Source organism: Bombus fervidus, chromosome 6 (genome assembly GCF_041682495.2).
Source record: "Bombus fervidus isolate BK054 chromosome 6, iyBomFerv1, whole genome shotgun sequence".
Classification (NCBI taxonomy): domain Eukaryota; kingdom Metazoa; phylum Arthropoda; class Insecta; order Hymenoptera; family Apidae; genus Bombus; species Bombus fervidus.
This window is the reverse complement of record NC_091522.1, coordinates 12755270-12767460: the sequence shown is the minus strand read 5'-3', so window position 1 is coordinate 12767460 and position 12191 is coordinate 12755270. Positions and strand designations below refer to the sequence as shown.

General features: G+C 43.7%; 1 protein-coding gene across 1 annotated transcript in view; it reads right to left on the bottom strand.

Moving 5' to 3' along the window:
* Positions 1-12191, bottom strand: part of Gfrl (Glial cell line-derived neurotrophic family receptor-like) — a 221521-nt gene that overhangs the window by 134955 nt on the left and 74375 nt on the right. The gene's annotated exons all lie outside the window — the stretch shown is intronic.

Sequence of the window (12191 nt, the reverse complement as noted above, 5' to 3'; positions counted from 1 at the left end):
GCACGAAAGAGACAGGAAAACTGCACGGACCCTCACGGATTTTTACGAGCCATTCGCGAAATGGTAGTCGATAAAAGAAGAGCGCACCCCCCCTGTAATTAATTACGAAACGTTCGCTACCGCTGGAAACAGCCATAAAAAAATGTACCACCGTATATATTCCCTCTCATGACAGTTGTCCGTGCATATCCTGAAGCAGTGCGCTAGGAAGATAGACGGATTTTTCGAATCGTAAATCGAATTCAGACCTTTTAACATGGCACCACTCTTTCGAGTTCTACCGGGCTAAGGATCGCCACTTCCGGTCTCGTTTTTTACGACTTCGTGGACACATTTTTCATCGGCTGATCTCGCTCGATGCACAGTTAAGATATTTCGAAATTAACCATACTCGACAGATTCCAAGAGAATGAAAAATGTCTTTGCTTAATGCACGCCGGGCATGGCATATCTTTTCGTACTCGTTGAACGCGAAAAGACAGATATATACGACCGGTGAACACGAATTAGGCGGCCATTATTGTGTCATGTATTATTAAGACGCAATAACAGTCGAGAGAGAGAGAGACATACAGACTGCTCAAACGCTTCACTTTTGTTATTCTGTCCCTTATTTCGCGAATGAATCGAAGCGTGCTCCGAGAGGAGGCAAACGAGGCCAAACAAATACAGCAATTTCCTTCTTTCTATTGTTTTGAGTCGCGAAACGAAAAGTAACGCGGGCCACGGGACGCCAAAGGAAACTTTCCACGGAATATTTCATGCGTACGAGAAAATATGAATGTTTAACAACGTGTACGGGCACGCCGTGGAAGTTTACAACGCTCCGTGATGGAACTGCTCGTTTTTGCCGTGAATGTAAATTTGTTTCATGTTACTTACATGAAGTAGAACGACGCTCACACAGCCGCTTTCCACAAGCCTTCGGACGAAAAAGAATCGCCTGTCTTTAAGACAAGATGTTTCAAATATGTGGCGCAGATGGCGTCGCGATCGCAACTGCCGCCACCATACGATTCAAGTAGAAACTTTAATTGGCCTAATTATATTGCTTGAAAAATATATTCTCTAATCGAAAAGGTATCAGTGATGTATTTTAACGTATTTTCGTTCTCATTTATATTAAATTATTAGTAGTATAATATTTTATGAATGTCCAAAACTATTGAAATAGTTGCTCTATTGAGTCGATGTTTATCTTCGTATTACAGTATGTTTCCCTTACGACAACGTTTCGTCAGTATTTTGACAAGTGGTAAATTGAAAGTGAAAATTAAGTGGAAAGTGAAAATTATTAAAGATATTAAACGTCAATTTCGTGTTTTGCGTGGCTATTTAAGGAAGTATTAATTGCTACATCCAGCAACGTGCGGTGAGTAGAATGTAAATCTGTTTTTCGTTTTACAATTTATATTTCATTGTATTTCAAGATGCACCAGAAAAATTACGTGCAAAACATGTTTTATACACGCTATGCGTTATTATAAAATAGCGCAACCTAAAAGATAGATTATTCTGTTAAAGTACGTTTCTGTGTATAACAGGTTAAAATGAAGGAAGAGAAACAGCAATTACATTTATAATTCGACGCGATTAATTAAGTTGGTAAAGCTAAGTATTTAAGAACAATTTATCGACACGATGAAGAAAGCTAAAATAATAGAAGTCCTTAAAAAGAGTAGCAGCGAATAGTAAGTAAAACGTACGCGACCAGAGTAGAATAATATTTCCATTTAACTTCCCTTGCTCTTGAACTCACTACTTTTTCCATCTCGCTTCTTTCAGCCAGATAATTATTCATCGCTACTATGCCGTCTTTCTTTTCGGCGCCGCCTTATAATGAGACGTTTGTTTTAAGTGCACCAAGGCAGAAGCTCGTTCCTTTTCTGTTTTTGCTTTTTACGACGAGCATCCGTGTCTGACGAAAACACAAGAGAAACAAACCAGTCGAGAAAGATCAGGAAGACAAAATTCAAATGAAAAGCAGAAATATCGCGGCCAGGCGAATCATGCGACGACTTACACAACCGTATACCATCGGTGTACCTCTAGTAACGATTGTTCGCGACCCAGATCGATTCGCAAAGTAACCCCATTGATCATAGTCTAGCTTCGACGTCGCGACTAGAATACGACGAGAATATTCCCAACGTTAAAATATTTTCCATGTTTTTGAAAGTAGCATCTCGATGTATCGAAGTGCATCGATATCCAGTCGTGGAAAGATACGTATAACCACTCTAATTGTGGACGCGTAATGCCCCGCAAAACGATATAGATATTGGTATCGTAACGAGTATATTTCTATCGAGAACTGGCGTACTCCTTATTCCCTAGTGTATCAGCGGTTTATAACCACGCGATAAAGCATGAGAACAACTGTGTATTCCGGCATATTGAACTAGCCAGGCAACGCTAGTAACTGTAACAAGTGGAGAGATATGCAACCACGTAATACGTAATCGCGAATTATACCGTTACATTAATTTCATGACTTACGCAGAACGTCCATGAAATTGCGATTAATCGTGATTTACTCGTGTCGAAAGCAAGCACGGTCGGGTTGCCATGCCGGTATTGCTGGACCGACTGCGAGCACATCGTTTCTTGCCTAACCGAAAAATCTATAGACAATGGAAGGGTATTGTTCGCTGAACTGATATACGTCGCTTAACACAACTAACGTTTGATAATATTGCCAATATTCGACGGGGGCGCTATAACACGCTATCGTTGCGCTCATGCGCCAGCATTACTATCAGCGACGTGCTAATACAATCTTCCGAGTAATTCCAACTGACTCCGTTAATTGTCGGATCCTATCGTACCCTCTCCTCAGTCAGCTGGACCTGCTAAATCACTCTCGTTGAATCCGAAGAGATCTCAAACTCGAAAATTACATCTTCTCTCAACCCGGTACTCTTGAATTCTCTTGATGTTCTCGCGACGAGAGAGACACGATAAAACGCGGAAACGTTCTAAATAGGCGGGAACGAAAGGTTGAAAGAAACGGTGTCAGTAGCGGGCCGGGAATTCACGCGAAACCATGCGAATACAGAAAACAAAGTGGCGTGGAATAACTCGCACGTCACGATACCGAACAAACACAGTCGAATCGATACGAAAACCAGAGTATTCGTCGCGAAAGAGTCTCATGGCCAGGTCGAGCGTTTTATTTCTGTGAGAGTGAAACACGTGAGTGTGACGAACGAACGAAGGGGGAGAAAACGGGCGACACGCGAGCGTTACAGAACGATAAAGCATCGCCACGGATATAGCCATAATCCAGTTCGCCGGCATATTGACGAACCCACTCGGACAGTAATGCGTTACGAGTGGCTAGATAGGGAGGCGCGTAATGCGTAATCGCACGACGCATTATGATTCACGATCGTACGCGAGTACGATAAAGTCCAGCTGTGCGAGCGCACGGATACACGAGTGTACACGTCGTGATCGTACACGCGGTCATCCAGCTTAGTCTGTTTCTGCTTTCAATCATGCTTGAAAATCGGCCTGCCGTTATAATAGTAACCAAGGGCTAACAAATTTTCCATTTCGTGTAAAAACATTGACTCATCCATGGAGTCGTTAGCAGGGGATGGTAAAACGTACGTGCTTGTTGAGATTTATCGACGATATCTTAATATAAGTAGATCTCTCGATAAAGCGTTGTTAGCTTTTAAGAAATTCAAGCATGAGTTGGAAATGCGTGGCAAGTTAAGTCGTAGGTAGATTCGTTTTGCGTAGGGTTGGTTGTTTATAAAGAATATCTCATTTCATCTTGCTCGAGTCTCGCAGAAGCGAACGCTGTCAGGCAAAATGAGAACAATGAGAAAGATTTAATGGAACGGAACGCAAAAATAACAAACGGTGCATCTGCCTCCTGGAATAGTCGGTCGGTATTCAGACGGGATCCTGAAAAGCTGGGCTTCGAACTGCACGAATTCTGGCAAACTTTCCTTGAATAAATTAAAAAGTCGTAGACATCGCAGACGAGGACGGAGTATACTAATTTCTAACCGACCTCACTGGCTTTAAAATACGTGCCTGGCCTTCCGATCGGGGTGATTTCAACCTGCCATTCTGTCGGATAGTTTCAGAAAACTAGTCATTTCTGAACGTATCAACCTTGTTTACCTTCGTTGCATAGTAACTCGTGTGCATTATGATACGCTTAATTTTTAAGAAAAATTGTCTCTCGTCGTCACACGTAGCGAAGCACCACTCTCGATTTTAATCAGCTGCATAGGGAATAATTAAATAGGAAAAAGAAGTCGTGGAATTTGAATTGCAAGCGATTGGACGCAGACAGGTGGTAACACACTTTCAACGAGAAAAAAAGGAGTAGGAATGGCATTCTTATCAAAGGCGGTTTCACGAATGAAGTGGACGGGAACAAGGTCCCAAAGCACCTAGTTGTCGCATTGCCGTGGCACAAGCCGAGTCGCGCTATGCGGCATAATAATTATCGTCCTTCGGTGGTAGCTAACTTTATGGAATGGAAGTTCGCGCGGCTAACCCAATTGCGAGAGGGCGAAGAACGAGAGAAAAAATGAAACTTAATGGCTCCTCCCAAGAGAGCCGCAGCCACTGCAACAATTTTCCAAAGCCACACTCTGTTCGTGCCTAGAGCCGGCCCGACCGACGAGTACGAATATACCGGAAAATTTCACCACGTTTCCCGAAATCAAATTTCTCAAAGTACAGAACTATGGCGGCTTTCCGCGAACCTCAACACCTTTTCTAAAATGGTCTGACGAATTAGAACGCTGATTTTCTGTTGGTAAGTAACGTGAACCAAGATTATTTTATTAGATAAGCTTGAATATACTTTCTAATAATATTTATTCGCAGGAACTCTGTGTCGTTAGAAATAAGTATCAGGGGATTTCATTTTGTACGTGCATGAAAATACACATCACTATACGGTCACGAGGGATCATCGAGATCGCGTTATCGATAGCTAAGATTGTAGAAGTTCAACCTCCGAGTTAAATATGACGAAGCCTATGGTCCTTCGTTCGCTCCAACTTTGTCCAGGTAATATAACGTAAGACAATATTCTACTTTAATCGCTGTTTCATTGAAAGAAGAACAGACGTCAAAAGAAATTGGGAGTCAGACTCTATTTGCCGCTTTTCGAAATCGCAGAAGAATGTGGGTTTAACGCAAAAGGACAAACAAGGAAAACTTTTTCCCTTCAATCCCGAGTTTCGTCTTAGAAGAGAAAATCCTTTATCGTGGCCGCCTTCGTCCGGAGAAAATCCGTTTGAGCATTTCAGTGCACGGATATATTTAATTATCTCGACGATGGTGGACGAAAGGTGCTAGAGATAATTCCAGAAGGTCGCCGGGGAAGGGCCGAAACTTTTGCACTCGAACTGCGTTACGACGCCTGGCAGAAAGTATAACTCTCCTGTCTTATTATATATAGATCTAGCTGGCAATTGGAACTTCCGCCTGAGCGGTTACTTCCGCCGCCTTACACAGCTTCTCTGTTCTCGTCGTTCGGCCTTCTTTCCGCCCTTCTTATCCCTTCCCAAGCTAGCCACGCTTAAGCGAGTCGATATTACACGTTCTGTCTCGCGTTCTTTCTTTTCTGATGAAATGGATTCTTCTTCTTCCGCCTCTATCGGAAACGCGAGGCTATACTTCCGCCGTTTGTTCGACGCTGCAGTACGTGCGGCGCAGCAACGATAACAAATATAGTTCGTAGCGAGAAGAACCGCACTTTGATCGTCTTTGGTCGAAATACTTACGTTTGCTAGCCTCAAAATTTTTCAACATCGAGACCACAAATATAGAGACCATTGTCTCATTGTTTGCGCAAATGATCCGGTTTGTTAGTTGATCTATCACAAACACGCGGTGGACCAACGAGATAATAGACATCATTTACAAATCTACAAAATTACTAATTATTATTATACTATTTTCATGATACAAACAATCCGTTATCACGGTCTTCTCACTTATCTCTGCAAATGAATCCGACGAAAAGGAATTTTATATTAATCAACGTTAAACTGTATTCAGTACATATGGTCAGAGGATGACCCAATAAATACCTCAAATACCATTGGCAGATAAAATGACATTCTCGCGGTTCGATTAATTTTCGAACAATCGAGTTACAGAGTCAATCTGCATCGAGATACTTGGATAGTCTTTCCGTTTCCATTGCACGTGTTTTCCACGTCGCTGCGTTTAATTGACTAATGCACAAATATCGCAAAACCATTCGAACGATTATATTGGAAAATTTAAAAACTACGGGTCCTAATAAACTCGAAATTCGTGCATACTTCGTAATTTTTCTCTGAGAGCTTCGACGCGTAAGAAATATTTCCACTAGAATACACGTTGCGAGTTATCTCCAGACGTTTAAATCAGTCGGGTAGACCAGAGGCGTGCCTTTTCATTATACGGCACTCTTTTTCCGACCTGCCTTATCTCGCGGCCAGGAAGCCGTGATTTTTCACTACCGTTATCTCGCAAGGATGCGAGCATCGCATAATTTGTCGAGTGTCTTTTTCGCAGCTCGTTTGTTCTCGAGATTTTGGAAATTCTCTTAATATCGTGCGCACGCACTATCAAAAAATGCTGAACGCCCGTTTCTCAAAGGGACATCTGTCGCGGTTCAGAGAAATCAACGCGAGAAAATACGTTTTCCGGCCGAAAGTTGCGTTCGTTGTACCGCAAGGTTTGGAACGATCACAAAAGGAAAATAACTAGTGTGAATGCTTATTTCACGGGTGCGCACGGTTTTTGCCATTTCGCTGAATCGAATCAATAGAATCTGTGTCGAAATTTCGAACGGGTTTCGTTAACGCGGATAATGAAATCCGATTTAATTCTCATCTTCTGGAAGTATCGAATTAACGCCCGATTAGAAAGCTGTAAAGAAACAAACGATAAACTATCTAATCTCCTTGGCTAGTTACAAGTGAGTGATTCGTCAGTTTATTCGGCGAACAATAGAGATTCGGTGCCGGCTAGAACGCCGGAGAGTAGAGAGCAAGAATTTACATCAACTAACTATGCAATTTTGCATCCCTTTTTATAACCTTTAGTCGGAGCCGAGATCGCCGTACAGTCTGTCGTTCCTTTGATCACATCACCGTACAGAAAACTCCCCCTTGTCCCCGAAACTTCGTTATTCCGATTTTCGTCTCCGCTTTGTCCCCATTTTCCTGTCTTTTTTATCGAACGTGATTCGGGTTTGTAACCTTGCAACGTCGTCTGTTACATCTCGTATACCGACGGTAGACTCTATCGTCCGCTTAATAAACAAACAAAACCAACTAAAAAATTCAACCAAAAATTCGTAACTTTGTTTGCTCGCCGGTGGACAACCGATCAGGAGAAGGGTGGAAAGCGGAGAGAAAGAGACGGGGATAGAGCGAACGAACACGAGGATAGAGGATGAAGGAGGAACCACCACGTCCAGCGGACAATCCTACGAATCGATATATGGGACAGTGATTTTCAATTATCGGTTCGGTAGGAAACTCGTGCGCCGCTGCTGCTCATCCGTAGCTGACCAACAGATCATGAGATGTTATCGTTTTCGGCGCAACCGACGACGCGGATGATGCTTGATCCTCTTCAGGAATATCAGTCCGCGTCAGAATTTGTCCGGAGATTTTCCCTCGAACCGATTCGTCGATCGTTCAATCACGATTAAAGTGTTTTCCATCGACCAGAGCGTACGACGAACGCACCTAACTTTATCCGACTTTCTCTGCCTAGCATTTTCCACGAATTAGTATTTTGTACGATCTCATTTCGCACGTGATATCTCGCGATGTATCCTTCGCTTTCTTATTTTCGTCGTTTATCGATGAAACGCGTACGTACGATCGAAAGAAATGCATGTATTTTTGTACGATCGCTTACAAAACCAATCAACGAGCTCCCACGATTAATGCGTTAATTAAAACCGATCGGACATTTTCATCGGCGTAAAAGAACGTATCGAAAACGAATCTTCCTGTAAATCCTCTACCTATATATTTTCAGATAAAACGCATTACCGACGTGTAGCGAGCTATTCGAAACATAGAGCTGTTGAACGAACGAGAAAAGAACGGACAGTAAAAGTCGCGCTTAATACGTTGCTGCACCGCCGATCTCCGAGTGTCGAAGGAATCGCGTAAAACTAAAATCCGGCAAGAAGCATCGAGATTATCCTTCGAACGCGTGCAATGGCGTAAAAAATCACTGTTTCAGAGGACAACGAAGTTCACGGGAGCCGCGCCTCACGGATTTGCAAGGGATTTCCTGTGGAATTCGGTGGAACGCGATTAAAATGTTCGCCAGCTTGCGCGATGGATACAGATAGATTGAGAGATAGCGATGTATAGAGATGTAGGGGTGCGTTGGCACGGTGTGCACGCGTGCACGCGTATAACACGAGGCGCGTACACGGACGGAAAGGGGGTCAACGGGAACGCGAAATCCCTGTTTAATTTCGATAGAAGGTCGTGTAAGCCCCGCTGTCTCGCCGGAATAAATCCAGATCCTGTTGCGAAGTATGATCGCCGTGCTGATGATGTTATCGTGCTCAGCTAATCATCCGGTATAATCGCATTTCGCGAAACAACGGAATCTCTGTGGAAAAAAATCGAAAAACTGTTCGCTCGTTTAATCGACCCGGTTGGCTCGTCTTCCCCTCAGGCAACCAGAAAGAAACTAATACTCCTTTCAAACCGATGGTAGCTATTAATACGGTTTTCCCGTTTCTCTCCAAGTTCCATATTTTCCTTCCTTTTTCCTATCTCTTTGCGCCAACGATTCTCGTTATACGCGGACAGTATGAATTTGTTGCAGTTTTTGTTGTCAGTGAGGGAATACATTTAATTTCGATAAAGTTCCGATTGCTTCGTAGCGATGTACAACCGAATAAATCAGGATTACGGGATGAAAGGATACGCGGGCACGCATTGACAATAATATTCCGCTCGATTTAATTAAACCGAAAGTACTCTGCTTTTCTTTCCACTGTAGCACGGACGGACGCGCACCGCAAAATCTTTTTTCGCAACATCGGATAGGATTCTATAAAAATGATTGCTTTATTTTCAAATATTTGACAATCGTTCGATCGACCCGCCGATAGCACACCCATTTCCAATCGCGATTTCAACCGGCAGATATGCTTCTCGACCACGAGTCTCTTTGCCACGCGTTCGCTGCTGCATCACGAGAGTAATCAATGGAAAAACGAGGCAGTATATCGCGATCTTCGGACCGATGCTTCAAAGACCAATTTTACGACAAACTTCCACTATGTTAATTCGCGATATTCGAGGCTCGACCGAGACGCGAGTGTTGTAGAATTGAAAAAACGACCGTTGTTTCGAAAAATCGCAACCCTAACATTACCGAGACTCGACAAGGTGAAAGACCTTTCCGGATAACGAAGGCACGTGCAAGCCTCCGCGTGAAAAGCATCCAGCCGTTCAACCGAGCCGCTATCATATCTCGCGAAGTTAGGTCAGCCTCGGTTATTATTCCGACGATATAATCGTCCAGAACTATGTATCGATAACGAGAGGCATTACACTTGAGCACACGGTTGCGCGTCATCGCTCCCGATACACCCTAAATTGGCCTTGATAACTAGCCGACCTTTCCCGAGCATCGAAGAAACTCGCCTAAAGTCGAATTTACGTTCATCGCGGTCGAAAATTTATCGAATCGATAACAAATTCGACTCAGTCTAGTTGGCATCGTGTGAAATCGTGCTCGAAGCACGCAGCTTCTCTTTGCCATTAACAAAGAAATGAATTTTAAGAATTTTATTCGGTGAAACCGACTTTTATTTAGACCGGTGAATGATTGTACGCGATTCCATGTCACGTATACCTCTGGTAGCTGTTAAAGTTTCGATCGAAGAACAGTCAGTAGCGTATATTTCTTGTTTTCTTTTTTTAATCTAATCGACTATATTTATTTCGTTGCGCGAATCACAAGAGAAGTAAATAACGCAAGCTACTGGTAGATTTAGAAATTATCCATGCGATACACCTAATTGAACAGAATAGACGGACTATAGGGAAAGGTCGCGGGCCACGTTAATAATTTATCAACATGCATAATTATAATTTCACAAGGGCCCGGTTTTGGCCAAAGATAATGCATAATCTATCGCACGATTGATTGGAAGATTAAGTAGACCCTGTGCGATAGAAATTTCTCGGTGAAAAATTTAGAATAACAGAGAGGTTCTATCGTTCGGCTATGCCTCGGTTCTCCGCGTTAATAAAAGTTAGAACTAACTAGCGTTTCTAAAGCTTTGCCTGACAGAGCAAAAATAAACGAGCACTCGAGGGTTGATTTTCTTTTTACACGTAGATTTCGTTATTGAATCAACCAAACGCGATACGTGCGAACAAAAATCATTGTGTGGGGCTGTTTGACGGTAGCGAAGCCAATCACGACGCAGATAATGATCGCATCTAGGCACACGCCAACGTGGAAGACTTTAATTGCCAGGCACGAATCGATTTGTCGCCGCCGTGCCACGAGGGAACCTATCGTGTGCACGAACGACCTTCCACCCTATTTTTACCCTCTATACCCTTTTTCGTCGTCAGTTTTCGGACTACGAATTCCCGCTTATCCCCGTGTCGCTCTTCCACTCTATCAACCTTTTGAAACAAGCATATAGCAGGATAAGCGCAAATTTCCTTACGTTCAGCCGCTAATATAAATACCTGCTATAGATCAAAATCTCCAACGGTCGACGAATAGTCGTCCGCATTTATCAAGTAGAAAGTGCCGGGGAAAAGCTAAAATCGTAGAAGCCCTGTAGGATAATGCATCGGACGTACCTACAAATGGCTAGGCGTTCACCGTGAAAAAGGGGAACGGTATCCAAGCGAAGTTGCCATATCGCTATCGAGAAGTCGCGAGGGCGAGGGTGGAGGGCGTAGAAAAGGAACGACACTTCGGTAAGTTAGTTTCAGTCTGCGGGGACGTTTTTAAAAGTTCGGGAGCCTGCGGAACTCGGCGAGCCACGAGTTTCCGCAAGAAGGCGCGGTCCTTTACGGCGTCCTTCGGTACCTCGCCACCATCGGCAATGCCACCGCCGCGCCGCCTCCTAGTCGGCAAGCTTCTCCTCTATTTTTCTCCGGCGCACTTTGTCTCCTTAACAGCTTTTATCTCACAACGATTCGCGCACGAGCGTACCCCATTATCGATTTCATTTCATTTCACGGCCGCTGTTTCCGCGGTGAAAACGCCGAGGAGGAAACGGTCTCGAAGGAACGCCGGGCATTCCAGCCGAAAGAATCGACCAACGTCGCCAAACGATAGACGGTTATTCGAATTTCTTCGGCTCGAGGCAATCTTCGAAGACGTCGATGAGAACCGATCGTGTTTGCAAATTGCACGCGATAACCAAATGGCCGTACCATTCTCCTTTAATTTTTCTCTCCGGTATAAGCTGCTTTCGAGTTCGAACTTGTAGTTTGCGCGCGTGCCTGTTTACACGCTATTAATCGACTCGATGTCGTTAGGAGATCAGACGTTCGCTGTTCTACGATAATAACTTTTACTCTCGCGTTCGTTTCCGCTCGTCAACGTGGACAGGCTAAGAAAGAAGTTCCAAGGGAGCATTTTGCGAACGAACGGGTCGACGATAAACGTCTGTTCGAATCCGCCAGAGCGACGATAATCCCTGAATCAATGACAAAGAAATTCAATCGTTCTGGAAGATCGGTCGAACCGGTCGTTTCACGACGATGCTCTATTAATAATAAAATTCTTGAGCTTCGGGCCATTTCGCCAGATAGAAATCGCATGCCATCAAACTTCTACCTGCCATAGCAAATCGAAGTTCGCGCAAGTGAGAAGAACACACAGGCTCGAAAACTTCGATAACGAGATTTAGTTGAATTACGTAAGAAAATTGTAAAGCTCGGACTATAACGATGTTTCGTCTCCGATTCGATCCTCGAGTCGTCCTGGTTTCATCTCGAGCCAGTTATTTACGATAGATTTGCCGTAATGCGATGTCACTTAAATGCATCGTACCTCTGTGTACACCAGTCAGTGGCCAAGTCTTAAGGTCGATTCCGGTGTTTGCCCACGTACCCACCAAACGTTCACTCCCTTTATGCTCCATTTCTTGTTTAGTCGACGTTTCCTTCTGACCATAGCCGCGCTCCTTTCATCGATGA